Genomic DNA, 19,665 nt, shown 5'->3' with positions numbered 1-19,665 from the left:
AATTCACTAGATGCTTCTTGTTACAGTTTTGGCCTAATCAACAGGTAATAGCAGTACTTACATTGTAGTATTATCCCCTGCCACACAATGCATATCTAATACCTAATATTCCGAAATACACAATGTACAGATAACCAGTCAGTAAGACTTCTTGGTCTTAAAGTTTTCCCTCAAGAGATTCATGCTTCCTACTCATCTTCACAGATGGGGAACTTTTCTGCCAATTTATTATTCATTGCATCTTGGGCCAAGGGAAAATTAATTCCTAACATGAAGATATTTGCAAAGGCATGAAAGCAATCTCATTTTCCTTAATCTCAATAGCAGGGGCAAAAAGAAAGCCAGCCTTACATCAAAGGACAGTGTTTGTTTGCTTGGCCACTTGCAGTCACTTTGATTAGGTCCACATCAACCCCTCATGCGATCTGTGTTTTAATTTGTGTGATCCTGACATTTCTTTGCTTCACTGGAAGATGCTTTTTCCAGTTTAATACTGACCCATTTTTCTGCAACCAAAATCTGCTTAAACGGTGCAATTATTCTTTTTAATACTATGATCTGTTGATTGTATGTAGTCGTTATTGCTGTATTTTATACAGTTTTCTGATATTGCACAAGTACTCATATGTCATCACTTGAAAATAGCCTACACTTAAAGCTACACCAAAAAAATCTGATTCCATGAAAGCACTGGGGAACAACAGGGTAACTTGAAGTGGAACAAAGGTAATTCTAAGCTTTAATGAACTCTAATACTTATTACCAGAAAACAAAATTGGCCTGAGGGTAGTGGCAAAGCTGTAAATTTGAAATCATCTATTTAACACCCTCGGAGTTAAAATTAACACCGACCCAGTGTTTATATGGGAACCACTGTGAAAGTGTTAAATTAACATTAACTGAACAAGTTAACATTATAAACACTACAACAGTGTTACTTAACAAACTCTTATAGTGTAAATTATTTAATGGATAACAACACTCATGGAGTAACTGGTCAACACTGTACCGATGTACAGATAACACTTAATGGTGACAGTCCCTCAATTAATCACTTAAAATTTACACTAAACTATTGTTGAATAATGTAACAAAGTAGATAGTCTACCGGAATTGACCAATGAATTCACCAATGTGCAATAATCACTTACTATAGGTACTGCAATGAGAGAAATTTCCTGTAACAAGGGCTTCACATTATATTTGACAAACAGAGCACCCATAAAAAAAAATTTTTTAAAAATGCTGCAGTGACCTTGTGCAGTGTAGTACTACCAAAAACATGAGGTAGCTCATTACTGTTGCTTACCCTATACAATGCAGTTGTGTGGCACAACATAGAAAAATGAGTCTGTACCATAGGACATTTGGACGTCAAAGGGCTTCAAATATCGCAACTCATGAGGTGTAATGAACATTATGCGCTTGGTCAACAACATGAAAAGCATGAAAATGCTCTACAAATGTAGTCTCCATTTCTGATACCAAAAAACAGGCTTCATTTCTCAGAAAGATGCAAACAACCTTACAGAACACTGGTATTTCATGAATAAAATCAGTGCAAACAAGACCCATGTGATATTCAGTACCATTATGTTTAACTCAAGTTGTGACACTTATTTCACTTGACATATCAATTTGAAAGTGTTCTGAAATCAAATCACCATTTTCAACATCAGTCAGTATTTTCATTTTGAGAATCTCAGACTCAATACCTTTGGCAGACAGTGATTCCCAATGATAGCCAACAGGTATTTGGTGTTTCTTTGCAAGAGACTTTGTTCTGTTATTGAAGTTTTTAATGCTGGACTTAAAGAATTTGTATTTGGCTTCATATCCATACTCCAAACATGTAATAAAGGACCAATTTTGAAAATATACACTCAGGATAGTGGACCATGAAGTGATGTTTTGGGATCAAATTATTTTGAGGATACAAATCTGTAAATAATTGATGATGCTCTTCAATAAGATCTTTCAAAAATGCTGTCGTTCTCTCTGAAATACATGGGGAAAATACAATGTTAATCATATGCAAAAACAGTATCAACAGATGCCAGTGTCTGTCACCTTCTGGGACAACATCAACGAAGATCAATGGGAGGCATAATGTTTGACTGGCATTAAGCCCAATACCATTGCCAGTGCACAACATGTTTATGTGCGTTGGATGATTCTTTTTATCCCTAAATAGCTGAATGCATATACACATTGGAGTATATTTTCATTGGAAATAAAATTATAATTAAAATATTCAAACAACAACTTCATACTGTGCTACACCTTCTAGATATGTGCATTATGTTGAACACAAAATTATCTGATCCATTGACGTATGCCAAAGTATTGAGTATGCTATTGCGTTTGATCTCAAAAAATCCCAAAAAAGGAACACTGTTTGAGTTGATGCTCTGTCAGTAAGACACATCCTGCAGTAGTAGTTTGACAACAGATTTCCTCATTCTTGAAAATGAACTCTAATGTTTTTAACAGGTGTACATAAATGAAAGTGTCATTTACTGGTACCTGCTCATATACTCCAAATACTTTGTTTCTCTTTGAATCATATCTCACTCTTAAGCAAATTTCCACTGGTTCAACAACACTCCATTTCTCACTAAAATACCTTGTCCATTTAGAGTTCGTGTCAAATCACTACCTGGATTGTCAGTATTACTGAAGACAACTCCCACTGCAGTTCAACTGGGATTCTCAACAGGTACTGCCATTAACAGTTGTTCTTAAAGATTTTCATGAACTTCTCTCCCATGCTTTCAACAACAGATAATACACCATTGTTGGCAACACCACTCCCCTGTAATTTTGCTATGATCGAAGCACAAATTTCTTTTGCCTGGTGTTTTGACTATGAGATGTAGAGGGTTGATTTATCCTCTTCGCCAGTCCCGACCTTGCATCTTCTAGCATCTTCTTGTGAGATCTGCCAGCCTTGGAAACACAGAGAGTACAGTGTGTGTGATTCATTGGGTTGTGGATGAGGTGCTGTCTATACTCAAAGGTCCCCTTCGTCTTCTGCAGGATGATTTCTCTGTCATTGGTGTGGTTCATCAAGGATATGACTTCTTTACAATGCTCTTCATCTAGCTGACCCCCAATCAGAGGCAGCTCCCTTTCCTGTCTTGGACCACCTCCTACTGCAGTTTGTGTTTTCGGATCCTGGGACACAAGTTTCGTTCTTTCTCTGAATTGTCTTTAGCTGGTACGCCAGAAATCCAATGCCACTTTAGCCATTATGAAGTCATTGCTTAGCAAAGACAGAAACATAATTCATAATCAGCAAATAGCAGTAACCTTTTTAACAATGTGTTCATATAATAAATGAAGTTAGGAATCGGAATAGTCATAATTTAGAATTAGAACACTCAGAATTTACGGTGATTCTGAAATAGACATCACTTTGTAATCACTGATCTCAATAGCAATGGAGAGTATGCATGAATGCTATGAATGGGGAGAACTATGCACCTATCTAATTTAATCCAATTCAACAGTTCCCTAGTAAATCTTTCCTCCCTGAAGGTTACAATGCTCAGTTTTTGTTGAAACTCATTTTGGAGGCTATAGTTTGTTCTGCTGTTTAATTGCGTTATGTCATACCAGAGGTATTTCTAATATTTTGCCCACCCCATTTATATCAGTGAGGGCAGTCAAAATATTGAAAACACTTCTCTGTATAACATAATATAATTTAGACATAGCACAGTACTACAGCCTCCAAAATAACCATTAAGTTGAGAGCACTTCTCTAAAACAGTTTTTTTTTTTTTTTTTTTAAAATCAACATTAGAACCTTCATAAAAGGCGGATTTAGGGACTGTATTAGACTGCCTTAGTTTTATCTAGGTGGACCCAATAAACTGGTAACTGAATGAACATTTTGAGCATCAATAATCAAATTTAGGAGTTTGCTGTGGGATTCTCCTGCAAAGAAAAATAAAAGAAAATTGTTGTTTACTCACTTACAAGTGAGTAAACAACATGATAGTACTTCATAGGGATTGGACAATTATCTCATTACTGCAGTAACATGAGTCTACTGCAGGGTTGAGACCAACACTGTCCATGCTGATTTTTTTCCAATCTCAACTGCTGATGTCCTTTCACAATCCAACAAGGTGACTAGTAACAAACTACTGGTAATTCACCCCTAATTCACCTCCACACATTTCTGACTACCTCCCTTAATTTTAGTCATTATGCAGTATGGACATTCATTTAAAATAAAAAAAGAAAAGTTCAGTTAAATGGCTGTAACCACCTAACTGCTGGGGCAAGCTGTCTTATTTCACACAGTTCTGCTCATCCTTACAATCAAATCTATATCCTGCTATCATCATCTTGCCCCTCAGTGTCAACCATGTGCGCTGCAAGAAGACCATCTGTCTTCTACTGTCACGCAGCATCCTAGTCTCCTCATATTTTTCAAGCACTGTTGTCCCTCCAGGTTTTGTCAGCAGGATCTGTTTATCAGCTACACAGATGACAACAATGAATTAGTGGCACTTATTATTACAATGTATACCTCTAACAAGGCCAAACAGTATGCTCTGGATCTGGATCTATGTCTATCAAAATTGAATGAGTTATTCTTTGAATCACAAGGAACATTTCCAGAATTACATGGAAGTCAGTATAAAACTTAAGTAATTCCGATAGCATACACATAAAAAAGACAAATGTATATATTTCCTCCTTCCCAGAGGTATGGTTAGCAATTCAGCTTTAGACTGAGGGCAGCAAACTAGTTTCAGTCATCATTATAGCATGATGGTAATGATGATCAAGAAAAGCGAAACTTGAAAGGACACATTTTTCCTTACTCCAGATATTTGTGAATGTAATGTCAGGATTTCATATTGACATGGTTGGTTTTTTTAAATCTTACTGTGTGTTGAATGGCAAGAAAACATTCAAGCACATAAAATGAATCAAAAAGGTGACAACAATAACAATTTCAATTTGATATGATTTACACCATCTATATGGAGACACCTGATGATAAACTTACCTCTCTGGCTGAAAAACTCTGCAATGCTTCTCCATCGCTTCTAATTCACTTGGGTGGTCTGATGTACACAGAGTGGAAACTGGATGGAAGTGATGACTGAGATGTGCCTGAATCTCAGAACAAAAGATATAAAGAATTCACTTCATTTGCAGTTGAATTGTGGATAAAATCTTTAATTCAGCACCGGACATGACCCCTGCTTTCAGCCACATCAGAAACTCACTTGTATCTTTCCTGACTGAACAATTAGGAATCAATAGAGAAAGTGTATCCTTTGCTATGCCACATTTTGTGCTATAAAGACATTGCTTTTTTGAAACAATCACTTATCAACTAAACCCATTACTTCAAGTTAAACCTTTTTCTAACAGGTGTCTTAATTTGCCATATGCTGATATTAAAACTGGATTTAAGATAATCAAGTCAGTGCAGTGGTTGCATCTCCAATGACCACTTCTGTTAATACAATGTAAAACCAATCTATTTTTTAAATGTGCCATTGTCATCATGACTGTCCTTGATAACAAAACAAATCCCTTCCAGAGAGGATAATTCTGCAAATACTGCTCCATCCATCTCAGTGCCAGAATCATCTTCCACAGTAATTTTGTCCACAGGGATGGAGAAATTCTCTCTCACTATGTGATGAGGTTAAGAGAAAAAAAGGCATGACAAAGTCTTTCAATTATACAATACAATGACTTAAACTAAGTTTGAATTACTGGTTAGTCATATACCATTTGGGAAGTTTACCTTCAAAATGAATTCTTCAAAATCAGCTGCTTGTAATTTGATGTATTTCTTGCGGTTTTGATACTGCACCTTCATGATCATTATATTATCTACAACATCAGACTGTAGAGGAAGAGGGGGACAACATGAAATTTCTTAAGACATCCTTTCAATGCTATTTTAATTATGAATAAATATATTGTCTTTTAATAGCCTAAAAGAGCCTTAATAGCCTATGCAGGTGCTCTCTTTCTGCCTGAGAGGTCTGGAACTTTATATACTTGCTCTTGTGATGATTGCAACACCTTGGTATCCTACCAAACAAACGCACTGAAAAATACAGAATGGTTTCTTTATGCCATCTTGGCTGCTATGGCCTAAATTCTAAAGCTTTACTTAATAGAAGTCAAATATAGCAGGTGCATGGCTGTAGTTATATTATAGAAACTTAATAGGTTCACCACTGGTGTCACCAGGCACTTCCACCAGACATTCCCAGTCCACTACTCGTTTGGATCTCCTAGGTCTGTCCGGCAGCATCCCCTGCCACCTGATCCAACTCACCACCAGGTGGTGATCAGTTTTTATGTTTTGTTTTTTAATTACTTTATTTGACAGGGACAATGCATATTAATAACATTTCTGAAAATATGCCAGAGTTAGCCAGAAAGGCTAATTTTCATCTGTAGTCCCTGGGCAGGCAACGAATGAAAGCATAGAAAATACAATCAACAATAAAAGCGATGAGAATATGCAGATACAAATAGAGCCTGCACTACATAGAGACAAGAAAGATAGCTCTTAAGACACACAAAATCAACAACAGCATGACAACAATCAACAAATCAACAAATAGGATGACAGCACATTCAACAAATAGCATGACAGCACAAGGTCGGGACTGGTGAAGTGTGGATATTATGTAGAGTCTATGAGAAGCAGGAGCAGCTCTTACACTAAGCATAATAATGACAAATAAGGCAAAAAACAACACGAAAACACATCACTGTTCTAGTGTTCACAAGTTTGATTTCTTGACAGCTCTGCTTCTCTCTTAACCCGAGTTTCCAAGACATGCAGCCGCAGATCTGATGACACAACTACAAAGTCGATCATCGATCTTTGGCCTAAAGTGTCCTGGTACCAGGTACACTTAAACAAACACTTAAACAACCTTTTGCTCGAACATGGTGTTTGTTATGGCCAATCTTAGCACAGAAGCCCAGTAACAATGCACCACTTGGGTTCAGATCAAACAGGCCATTTCTCCCAGTCACCCTCCTCATTGCCCAAGTGAGCATTGAAGTCCCCCTGCAGGACTATGGACTCACAGGGCCGCGTCCCCTCCAGGGCCCCACCCAGAGACTCCAAGAGGGCTGGATACCCTGGCTCCTTCCCCACCAGGGAGGTGACATTCCACGTCCCTAGAACTAGTTTACTATGTCTAAGATCAATATGTCCAGGTCCCCACCCCTGCCTGCTTCCCATTTGGCAACGCATCCGACCCCAGTCTTTATCCCTGCAGGTGGTGGGCTCAGGGATAAAGCAAAGATAAAGCAGCCTAACACTAGAATGCTGTCTCTAGTGAATTTGAAAGGCCATGTTGTCAACAAAATAAAGAATTTGTCCTCTGTACAGTGGACATTTTCAGACATCTCAGACTCAGTTTGTAAGCCTTGGCTCTACATTGTTAGGCCTTACTTAAATTTCAACAGTCCTGGCTGTACATTTTGTACACTAAGTGCTGTTCATTCATCTCTCTCCCCTCATTTCCTGTCATCTCCCTGTGGTTGTCTCAATAATGGTTTAAAATACTCCCAAAATCATAATCTTTAAACATACTTAAATTTCTATGAACAAAACTATGACCAGGCAAAAAGGTCAATATTGGACTGTTCTGCAACCTTGGATTATATTCACAGATACCAATGTTCTCACCCAGTGCCCTTCCCATCAGTTCACCTCTTACATACTAAAAACTCCCGAAATAAACAAGCAAGTATCTTCTCCACAATCTGATGAACTCCAGCAGGACTTCCACATTTATAAAAAAATTATGAAAGAAAACATAATCATAGTGCAACAGAGCCAGTGATCTATTTTTTGAGGTCAAAGCACTGAATATGATAGACATGACTTGTAGAAATGTGTATATATGAATATTTATATTCACAAAATGAAAATAGCACTATTTTTGGCCACGGTAGGATGAAAAATATCCAAAGTCATTTATCATCTTAAAAACTCATTCTTAATATATAACTATTGATTTATAAACTATGTAGTAAATTCTCTACAAAATAGCTCCTGAAACTGTATTTTTTGCAACTTAACATGCATTTCAATCATAATTTTTTCCATCGAGTAACTAGAGCATATTCGTCACTGTAATAATGTTCCATCCACAATTTAAATGGTGACAGAATAACTCCCCTCAAATATTTATTATACTACATTATTAAATTATGCTCAGCAGTTACGGCTTTGTTTTCTTTTCCTTTTTTTTCACTCTCATTGCAATCTGAGATACCCAGTAGCACAAAGTACCATTAACTTTGGTCTCTTGCTGCCAGCTGTCTGTTTGTCTGTCTGATACCATATATTGAACTCTTTTGTTTAAGCCAAGCCACCCCCCTCTCTCTCTCATTCACACACACACACACACACACACACACACACACACACACACACACACACACACACAGAAACTCTCCCCCTCTTTCACACATAGGCGCAGGCCTCCCTCATCCCATCTTTTAGAGAGAATGGGTAATTATATAAACAGCTTTCAGTGAGGCAGGGATTAGGTCCCAGAGAAAGTGAGGCTGTCTAATGTTGGCACACTTCTATCACATGCTGAAAAATGGGCTCATGAGTACACCACAAAAAGAGCAGTGAACAAGAAAGAACATGGAGAAGGGTGTCGTATCATATAGGAATAATTTTGCAACAGATAATTTGATTTTATCTCACTGCGGGCATTTGACATTTTGTTTAACAAATGCAGAGATGAGGGTGTCTAGGTGTGTTTTTAGCCATGCTAGTGGCATGGCCTAGGGGTTGGCAATGTCCGGTTGTCAGTTGGTCTGTCTGTCTGTCAGTTGGTCTACCACTTTGGCTAGAACAGTCTAAAACATCTCAACAACAATTGGATGGATTCTCATTAAATTTTATACACACATTAATGGTCCCTCGAGGATTAATTCTAATCTTGAATTGTGTTCATCTACCACCACCATTTGGTCAAACTTCTCAATTATTCAGTGAAACATCTCCTTGGCAGACATTATGGTTCCCACATAATGTATTGTAATGATTTTGTTGATTCCCTAACCTTTCCTCTGGCGCCGCAATGATGTTGAAATATTTGTTTTTGTTAATATATCTCAACAGCTATTGGATTGTCAACACTTATGAATCATATGATCTATTTGTTCATATGAAAATCAACTGACAGTAAATATGTTATCACTGTCTCTGTTGTGCAATGTCTTTCATTTTGTAAAAACAGAAACATGCTAGCAACCCAGTTTGCTTTCCTCAACATATACTGAAGAATTTCTATCTGCTTTCCTGTCTCCGTCATAGACTAAATGAATGAATAAACTCATGCTTTTTCTCCAGTTTTCTTCTAACAGTACTCCCCCCGGCACCCCGACGCCAACCCCTGCTGTAGTTACTTGTTTGTGTGAAGCAATAATGTTACTCAAACTATGTTATTACTATGCAATGCACATCATTAAATAGTTTTGCCTGTTCCCAAATTCAATATAAAATTGTAACAATTTCAATTTACCTCTTCAGTGAACATGCTTTTTTCTTATCTCTAATTTCTAAAGTGGTGTTAATCATTTCTTCATGGAGCTAGGCTCTGAGGAAAACAGAAAGCGATCCGGTTGTCTTTGCGACAGAGGCGCAAACAATATTACCACTTGGAAACGCTGGGGGGGGGTTGAAAAGTTGTCTGTTTTCACTTTAAGATATCCCTACACAGATTTCAGAAGTCAGCCTTACAAGTAATTGAGGCTGTGTGCCAGCAATCATTGAAAAGTACCCACACCCTGCTGAACAGAAAAAAATAAAGAAAAATAGAGGAAGAAGGAGAGATGGGAAAGGAGGGCCAGAAATGGAAAGAGATATCTTTGCGAAGAACCCAGATCAGACCCGGCGGGAGAAACAAAGTCGTGGACAGGCATTAAATCTTCTCGAGGGGGGGCAATGATTTTTCAACATAACATAAGAAAGCCATTAGTTTTCACATTTTGAAGGATATTTCTCTAACAAAGCTTATAATTTTCATTCCTTGTCCATTCACAGAATTGTTTGTGGCAAGCAAATATCTCGTTTAAGTAGATTTATTGCTTTGCATAGGCAAAACGCCTCTTGTTAATAAGGGTTTCTCTGCAACAGGTTCCCTTTCATCTCTGTTTCAGTACACCACTGAGACAGCAACACAGCGGCACTGTGGCACGGCGCTGTCCGCAGTGCTGAACTGGACGACAGCCAAGACCCTAACAGCGGAGAAGCAACTGAAAAGTCTCATTTCTCTCTCTCTTAACAACATTCACTTATACAAAAACAAAGACTGAAATGGATATATATCTTTGGAGGGTCTCTCCATTTATTTAACTCAACTCAACAACACAGGCAACAGTCTGAGTCTTCCGTCAATAACATTATGGCCTATCTGCACTATAGAGTAATCACACTGTCAGTGATTAATCATTTTTAAACATTAAATTGGAACACTGTGGGCCTGGCGGCTGAAGCCTCCGGCACACTGTGAGTTACCACTATCTGATTCACTGATATCACGTATGTAACAGAACAGCTGTATGAAACCAAGCTACTCTGCCATAGACCTAGGATATAGGCTACTCACAAAACATTAAAACAAACACAAAAAATAAAGATGCCTGCAGAGACAGTTTTACAATCAGCAGGCCTTCTGGCAGGGGGTATTTCCTGAGATTCTACAAGGTAGATAAAATGTCAAGCTTTGTCCTACTGAAACCAGAGTACAGTGTCTGGTGTCAAATGAAATGTTCCCTAGACAACAATGAACATGCCATCTGTAAATTGTACCTTGGAGGCGCAGTGGATCTTGGCACAAAACCAGCTCAGCAAATATGCATATGGTCTTCAAGGCAAATCTAACAGAATACATGATTCATTAAAAGTTTACTTGGAAACACTTTACTTTGCCCATGTGTGATTCACTGACTAAAATAGAACTTTGATAGCTGAGCTAATTTAACATAATAAGGCATTACACACTTATCTACTTCAACTGCAACTATTCATAGCAATTGTGGTACTTTGTAGTGTCCTATGTATAGTAGGATGAATTAGGATTATAAATTCCTCTGATTATAAAATCCTCTACAATGTCCTGACCATGTATTTCAGATTTTTTACTCTCATAATATTATATACTGTAGATTTGCCCAGATGTCATTAACACTATGAAACTTTTTACATTTCTGATATATAATTGTGGTTTTTTCACCAACTGACCAGTCCTAATGCTCCGGTCACAGTTGAGCAATACATGCCTAAATGTCTATTTAAAAAGTGGCCTAACATTCCTCACTATTTTAACTATCAAAATTTAATTTCCACTATTACTAGTAAATGCACAAACAGTTAAAGCAGCAATTAGCTGATCACAAATATAGAAAAGACGGAATGCAGCCTTACATTAAACTCACTTGTATATTTTAGTGCTCAAAGATTTCACTATCTGTAGTCTACAGATGGCATTGTGGCCACATGGTGCAGAATGTATTACCTCTGGATTTTAGTAATTCATCCATTGTTTATCATCCATTTATCAGGTATCAAAGTTAGACCGTTCTTCAGGAAAACACATGCTGACTAACATTATCTGACTTACTGAATGCTCGGACAACTCAATTCACATTAATTCAGAGTTGGCTAAAAAAGGGAAATATATCAATGTTAAGTCAACTCAGGAATGCATCAGATTTATGGCCTGGTCTGGCAGTCATCTCAGCTCCATCAGAGGTAAGAGAGAAAAAGAAAGAGGTTGTGTGTGAGAGAGTGTGTGTGTGTGTGTGTGTGTAGGAAAGGGGAAAGAGAGTGGAGGAGAATGAAAGAATCTTGGTGAATTTCTTTCTGCATACCATCCTCATAAGTCTCTGTCCATGTGAATGTGGAGTTCTCTTGACTTGTTTGTTCTTCAGTTCACATGACCCAAGGGTCATTTAAGTGTCTTTGCTATCCTGTTGTTAATTTCTTTATCTTGTCAGCCATGGTCTCTCAGGAAATTGAGAGCACCAGTGCTTGGTCTGGCCAGCCTCAATTCTGTCACCCTTGCTGGGAGGGGTGAAACGTCAACTTTGCAGATCCTGGGAGTCTCTGAAAAGGTCTATTCAACCCACTGTTATTCCCTTGGTGAAATTCAAAAGAGAGAGGTTTGTCCTCCCTACAACAGAAAGTCATCCTATATAGAAACAGGGTGGGTAGCTAAGGTTACCTGTCTTTTGACAATATACTGATATATGTGCTCCTTATGGAAGCATCATAATCACCATTTAAATTTCTCGCAGTAGACGATTGTTTCAATTACTGAGGACAGCTTAAAGATCTGTAGCTTTAAGATCAATGTCAAATGTGGCTGTTTAGATGAAGCCTGTGAAACATGCAGACAGCGATAAAAATTGCAGCTCCCCCATCAAAATGCTAAATCACAAGCCATAATAAGATATTTATGACAGTTTGATGGCCGCTTCTTAAAGTCAGAGTTACGTCACAGCGAGCCACAGCAGTAGCTGCAGATACAATCTTTCATTAAATACAATGCCAGTCCCCTCTGCTGTTCATGAAAGGCCGTGTCAACCGCTAATCCGCTATTATAGACATCATTTGAGGCCAGATAACTTGTCACAAGCAATTTGCCACTTGCGTGTAGGAGGGACCCTAAAGGACAATCTGATAGTCACCCAATCAGAGGTCCAAGAAATACAAAGGTTGTCTGGGGGTGTGCACAAGACACTTGGTGGAAAAAACAAGGCACACAAGCCAGTGGATCTAATTCCTATTCTCTTCTCTTAGCAATTCTTCAATTAAATTGTCAACCACCATCTCAGTTGTACAGACAGACAACTGGAGGGAGAGAGGAAGAGAATTAAGGATAGATTTACAGCCGTGGATCTCAGCCAGCCACTGTTATTTTGCCCCAGAGCCAACCTTGGTGATATCAAAGAAAAGCATGATGAAAAGCCTCCATTAATACAAATAGTTTATTGCTAAGCATAGTGCAGAGATTTAAATATTATACTGGCTACTCAAATCAGGTAAACTAGGTCCACTCTAGATATTTTCATTCTCAGTTGTGTCCCTTTAGTGTTTAGGTTTTTGCCTTATGTAGCACAGTTGTTTGCTGCATATCAACTGTTTGGGTCAGAAAGTACTATTGTGACGTAATACAGTGCGTGGCATGCGTAGGAATATGGAAGTTCTACGGTTGAGAAAATATAGTGCCAAAGGAAAGGGCTGTTTGATGTCAAGGTAAAGCAGTGAAAATATTCTAAATAAAGCGTACACTTAAACTTATTTTTATTCTGGTATATTTCATCATGAAATAAAGGGACAGGTTAACACATGCACTGTGCTGCATTGAAAAGCCCACTGAGATAGTCTGTGTGCATACTAACTTCCACACCAGGTGCTCAAACTGTAAAGACTGATAATTACACCTTGAGGTGGACGGGCAGTCCACGCCTTTACTTGAAGAGTTTACCAACTTTTATGTAAATAGTGTCACGGCTCTTGTCAATCAGATGTATTTGTCTGTTTAATTTTAATAGTAATAGTGATTTTTTTAGGTGGACCTTTTTTTATGGTGGCTAAAATATGTTTTGCTGCTGGCCCCATCCACAGCAGTACATTGCTTAGCTTCTGTGCCAGTACTCCTGCCTGTTTCTCCAAACTGAGGGGGTGCCAACCCAAATCTACTGCAGGTAATACACTGACTATGGATAACTACCTCGTATAACCCCACATATCTGAACTATCCCTTTAAATGACTCAACTCACTCTTGTCAAATGTATAAGTCACCATTGTCACCACATATCTTTAATAGTAAATCATATATATTTTGATTATAAACACACTATGGATGGTACAATATTTTCTATAAAATGCAGACCTGCAGTCAGTGTGCTTTTGGCAAAACAGCATCAGTCATTTCATACTGCAGGGGCTGTTATGAAAACCGAAACTATCACTCAAACCCATCAAACATCTGTCCTGCTGAAGTGTCCTTGAGCAAGATTTTGAATCCCTACCAGCTCTGGGGGAGGCTGTTCTGCAGCCACGTCTGACCTCTGAACTCCCTATGGAAGGAAGTGACAGAAGAGAGAAATTTTGGGTTCACTTGAGTACCAAAAACCGCCTGGAGGAATGCTCTGAAACATCAGAATACCAAATCTCTCTCTGACACAGAGTGAGGAAGCAGGAATGAAATAGTCTTAGCAGTCTGCTGGAGTTCTAGCTATCAGTGTGGGAGTTATGAATGAGACAGGACAGATGACTTCACTTATACAAGGCCAGCTGCCAGGCCCGGATTAACACAGTGTGGTGCTCTAGGGTGACTACACTTCAAGTGCCCCCTCCTCCCACTTTACACATAAAAAAGTGAAATATACTATGGGTATAAAGACCATAGATTTACATAAACATATTGCTGAAGTACAGGCTCAACACGCATACGACAGAAAAATGTAAGGCATGACCAAAAGACCTTACACCATAAATAAAACTGGACCTACAAACACCATATTAGCCCTTACACTGATGCTCAAATCTGAATGCAACTCACATCCCAATGCGACACGTCATGCTAAATATCACTAATCACACCATAATAAATGGCCTGTATGAGGACTACATGCAAAACCATTATGTATGTCTAAAAAAATCATTACATGCACATACCAAATAAGGCAAGCCCAGTAACGTCTGTTGTAAGCAACCACTTCAACAGCTGAATAATCATAGAGCGCCAGCTGAGGTGATGTGACGGTATAAGGAATAGCACATTGAGAAATTGCATTTCGTACAACAGAAATTATGGTTGTTTTGTTATTCTGTTTTCAGAAACAGAAATGAAAGGAATGAAAACAGAATATTGATTTGATTTTCATTTCAAAACTCACAAAAGGTGTTTTCCTAGTCAGAACATTTATAAAGGTCTTGATTTCCCTTCTGGCCTTTGCAAAACAGTAAAAAATAGTTAATTAATGCATGAACTATAGCACTCAGGAATATGAAAGCGTACTTGTTCCACACAGGAGGGTGGATTAGTAAAATGGTCTTTGAACATATGTTCTGTCAGCAATAAGTAAGTGCAGCCTACTACTATACTACTGAAATAATCAGTGTCTCTATCTCTCTCTCCTTGCCACTCTCCATGCCTTCATGGTGCTGAAAGATGCACAGCAGCGGCTACTTTTCAACTGTTTTCTTATTCTTATTATTAATATTCTTAATAATAAGAATAATGATAAATAAAATCTAAATCAAGTACTCTATAAATGTTGTATCTGCCGTTTCAGACCACAAAAATGATTTACGTTTTTTTCATTTTTTTCACGTTGGTGCCCAGCACGGCAAATTGGCTGGTGCCCCTGGGCACTCACCCGATGCGATATATGGATAATCCGGCCCAGCCAGCTGCTTATACAGGTGTTCTCTGTGCTTATAGCAAATCGGATCATTCTCTCTTCTCTTCACACAACTAAATCCCTCCACACAGTACGCATACAAGACGGACATCTCTCAGAATGTATAATCTGAGTTTGCATATGGTAAATACACTGCAGAAAACAAGTATGCTCTTGGATTACACCGCAAGATATCATTTTAGCCACCAACACAAGTGGGAGAGTAACACAAATGTTGGCCAGCAGGCACGTTCAATCTGTGTGTCGCTCTAACTTACACCTGACCTAAATGGAGAAATAATTAAAACCTTGATTAACTCTACACAGCTGGCATTATGAACAGGCTGCTTAGAATACTACTGTGTCGGATGGCCGAGCCCAGAAGTAGAGCATCAGCATTTGTGCAAGTCTACAAAAACAAAACAAATGACATGTCACAAAGAATGAAGAAGGCTTTCGTTTAAAAGGGCTGCGCAAATAATCCAGCTGACTTAGCATTTGTTACTAAAAAAAGGGAGAATGAGAGATGAGAGAGGAAGAAGGGGAGAGGGAGAAAGAGGGAGGCATAGAGGCAAACACAAAAACAAGAATGGCATAGGCAGAATGCTAGAATATTAATGCATGCAGTCATTGTCCCTTGGAAAGCCTGTGAGTCACACAAGAGTCATGACTTCGAGTTTAGGACTAGACCCAAGAGACAATGAAAAGGGCTGTAAAGAGAATTTTTCCTTCCAGGGAATAATGAGTGAAGATTTTTGTCTTAATGAGATTAATCTATTCTGGCAGAAATAAAACAGTTGGTATGACCGGTCAGGACCTGTTGCTCTGGAACCCTTACTGTATTCAGACCAAAAAACGCCATGTATTAAAACATTGATCCAGGAAGGCCAGTTTGAGTAATACAGTAGATATGAGAAGGGCTGTAGTCGACTGAAATCAACAAATTAAAATTGTTGGATGTTACAGGACAGAGTGAACTCAGCAGCCACACACTTCTCCATTCTCCATTTCTCTGTTTAGCGTCTTCAGGATAGGCTAACCCATGGTTGCTAACTTTGGAGCTAACCCCCTTCATTTTTCCAGCAGTTGGGGAAACAATAGATGTGACTTTTCTTGGTCTTGACACTGTAGTCAATTACTGCCAGACTGACAACTTACTTCTAACCTTTTCCTCTGCTCTGCTTGCGTTCACCGTCACTTTTATGCCGCTTGCTCTTTCCCACTCGCTATGCAAATATATTTTGCAATGCCGTATTCCTAAATGGAGTTACACTACCAAGAGCTTCCCAGGCAACAACAAAAAGGTTTACTCATGTATTGAAATAGCGCTGCACAGAGGCTCCCAAACACTATTGATTTTCTATTGTCTTTATTTTTGACATTAAAAAATATTTTTTTGGCCTGGAAGGGGTTCTCATTTTTATAATTATAGGAAACACTGATTCAGTAAATGTTCAGTATGTTCAGTAAACGTTGAGTACAGTTAGACCTAGCGGTCTCCGTTAGGTTGGCCGAGTTCAAAGTTGTGAAAACAACGGTGGTGTGAACACTGAGCGATGCACACTTGGACTAACGTTATCTACTTTAGCTACATTGTGCTAACAGGGCAGGTATTGTTATCAAGTAACATTAAACTTACCAAAATATTGTGACAATAGTCTGACTCAGTGCGAGTCCCAGAGCCAGGGGGAGCATCAGATGCAGCCTGATCTCACAGAAATACATGAATTGGCCACAGCCTCTTAACACTGCATTATGTGGTGGTGGCATGTAATTAAATTAAATTACATGCCTGTAACAATGCCAATGGAAAGTCAATTAGGATCCTTTGTCATGGTAGACACACAAATATGACCCAGAGAAGTGACACAGTTTAGAAAACATCTATATAAGGTGACAAATGTCCATATTTGGAGGTGGCAGGCAAAACTGTAACTACAATTGTCATGGTGTTTACTGTTGCCATAATGACAAAGGTTGCCTTACTTTAAGGAAGTAGTAACCTTAACCCACACCATGTTTCAAGTGATCATTTTAGCCCAAACCACCTTTCCCTAACCCTAACCAAGTGGTTTTTGTGTGTAAACCTAACCAGACCTTAACTACAGTGTTGTCACACCATAAAACATAATTATTTTTTAACAGTGATTTGTAACAGTTTTTGAAAGGACAGACAAATGCAGCCTGATCTGACAGAAATATGTGAAATAGCCACAAGGTCTTAACACACATAATTTTAACACATTGCGTGCCACCACCACGTTAAGAGGTCATGGTCATTTCACATTATTTCTGTGAGATCAGGTTGATCAGGTGAGTGAACTGTAAATTACAGCTGTCAATCAACACCCACACTGAACATGGTCTTATACGGTACAATACTCTCTCCCTTAGGACCTTCTGGGAACAGCAAACAGCACTACAGAAGAAGTTGTCATAGCAGTAACTACTATGTGAGTTTTATGGCTCATAGGTCATAACATGAGTTCAAAATATCATCATAGCACTTTTAGATTGTAATTTTTATGTTCACCTCTGACGCACTTAACAGCTCATCTGTGTATTTTCTGTTTAGCTTGTGTTGTTGCCTAAGCATCCTGATGGCTCTGCATAGAAAGCAGCAGAACCTCGAGCCTCCCCAACAGGCCAGCACACGGCCAGCATGTGCCTCTAAAAATCGGCCAACTCTTGCCCTTGTGGAGCCCTACAAGCCTTGATCCAAATCTAAACTGACACCTCATAAACAGGTTGTCAAAAGGCTTTACCTTGATTTTGTCTGTCATTTTGTCCATCTGTCTCAGTCTCCCCTAGACCTCAGTCAATAAATTAATTACATCCACTCAGTGAAGTTGGTTGATTGCTGGTCCTGCACAGCACCTCTCTCAATACTTCTTTCTGTTCTTTAGACATCTACCATCTTTACAAAGATAGACATGGCTGATTCTGAATTATTAAGAAACAGCCAAAAGAGAATATTCAGTCAAGTTAACGTAATGAATAAAAACAGGCTCCTTGCATTGATTGCAATCTTGCATACAATTAATTGGCTCCCCAAATCAAAGAGAGGTGAAGTCAATAAGTCCAGATGTTTATATACCTGTCAGTGGCATTCACAGCTGAATGAATCTTTTCTTTTGTTATAAATTCTTGATTCAGAGGCAGGAGTTGAATGGGCAATAGCTATTTTCCTTTAGCTCTTTGCTTAACAAAGAACATTTCAATTGCTCATTAAAATGCAAATTGTTTCATTAATTAAGCACATGGGTATGCTAACTGCTGAACACAGCTGTTTGCATAGGTAAATAAAGAAACACCAGCTAGTGATCATAGCACACAGATTACCATGTCTAAATTGTTGTGTTATGTTGTTAAATGGTTTATTTCTCTTTTTCTTTTGAATGAAATCACAGAGTAAAATATGAATACAATATATGATATTATGTATGTGGGCATGCAAATACTAAAAACTATTGCTCGTAAAATAATTAGCTTGTTTTGACAATATTTTATATTGAGGTTAATAGTTTTTCATTCAGGACCACATCCCCCTCTAACTGTATATTTGACCATAATCACACAAATAAAAGCATGCTTAATATTTCCAAATACACTCACAGAGCACTTTATTAGGAACACCTGTGCAATCTAAAGAAATCCAATATGGCAGCTCTGCCATAAATTGCACTTTTACAAAGCTTTTCAGTTTTTGTTGACATTGTCAGAAAGGTGATGATTCTGCTCCTTATTGAGGTTGTAGTGGGTGGTGGTGTTGTACTGGAGTGCATTATATTTAAAAGGATTCATAATATTTTGTCCACTTCATTAACATACATGAGAGGGGCAAAATATTAGGAACGTCAATAATAAACATAAAGTAGAATCACTTCTTACAGTGTTACAATGTCACAATTTCATTTTGTAGGTGCTTTTATCCAAAGCAATGTACACATGAGAGTTAATACAACACAAGAAAGGATTTAGTCAGGAGAGAACAATGCAAGTAAGTGCCATAAAGCTAAGTTCAGGTCCGGTGGGATGTAGGTGCCAACAGGTAGTGCATAGAGACAATGCACACAGTGCATAGAAGCACATAATATATATTTATTTTTTTCCATCAAGTGCAGAGGTTTTCGCAAAAGAGCTGTGTCTTAAGCTTTTTCTTAAAGATCGAGAGGGGTTCTGCAGATCGAATGGAGTTTAATAACTTGTTCCAC

The 19,665-nt window shown here is 38.3% G+C and overlaps 1 long non-coding RNA gene across 1 annotated transcript; it reads right to left on the bottom strand.

The window, feature by feature from the left end:
- Positions 1-949: 949 nt before the first annotated feature.
- LOC121896732 lies at positions 950-5,681 on the bottom strand. Its single transcript, XR_006096097.1, has 3 exons — positions 5,030-5,681; positions 4,331-4,492; positions 950-3,265 (listed from the first exon to the last, which is right to left on the bottom strand). It is a non-coding gene; the product is annotated as an uncharacterized LOC121896732 (long non-coding RNA).
- Between the last annotated feature and the right edge of the window lie 13,984 nt (positions 5,682-19,665).

Source organism: Thunnus maccoyii, chromosome 5 (genome assembly GCF_910596095.1).
Source record: "Thunnus maccoyii chromosome 5, fThuMac1.1, whole genome shotgun sequence".
In the NCBI taxonomy this organism is placed as follows: Eukaryota; Metazoa; Chordata; class Actinopteri; order Scombriformes; family Scombridae; genus Thunnus; species Thunnus maccoyii.
This window is presented reverse-complemented; position numbering and strand designations above follow the sequence as displayed.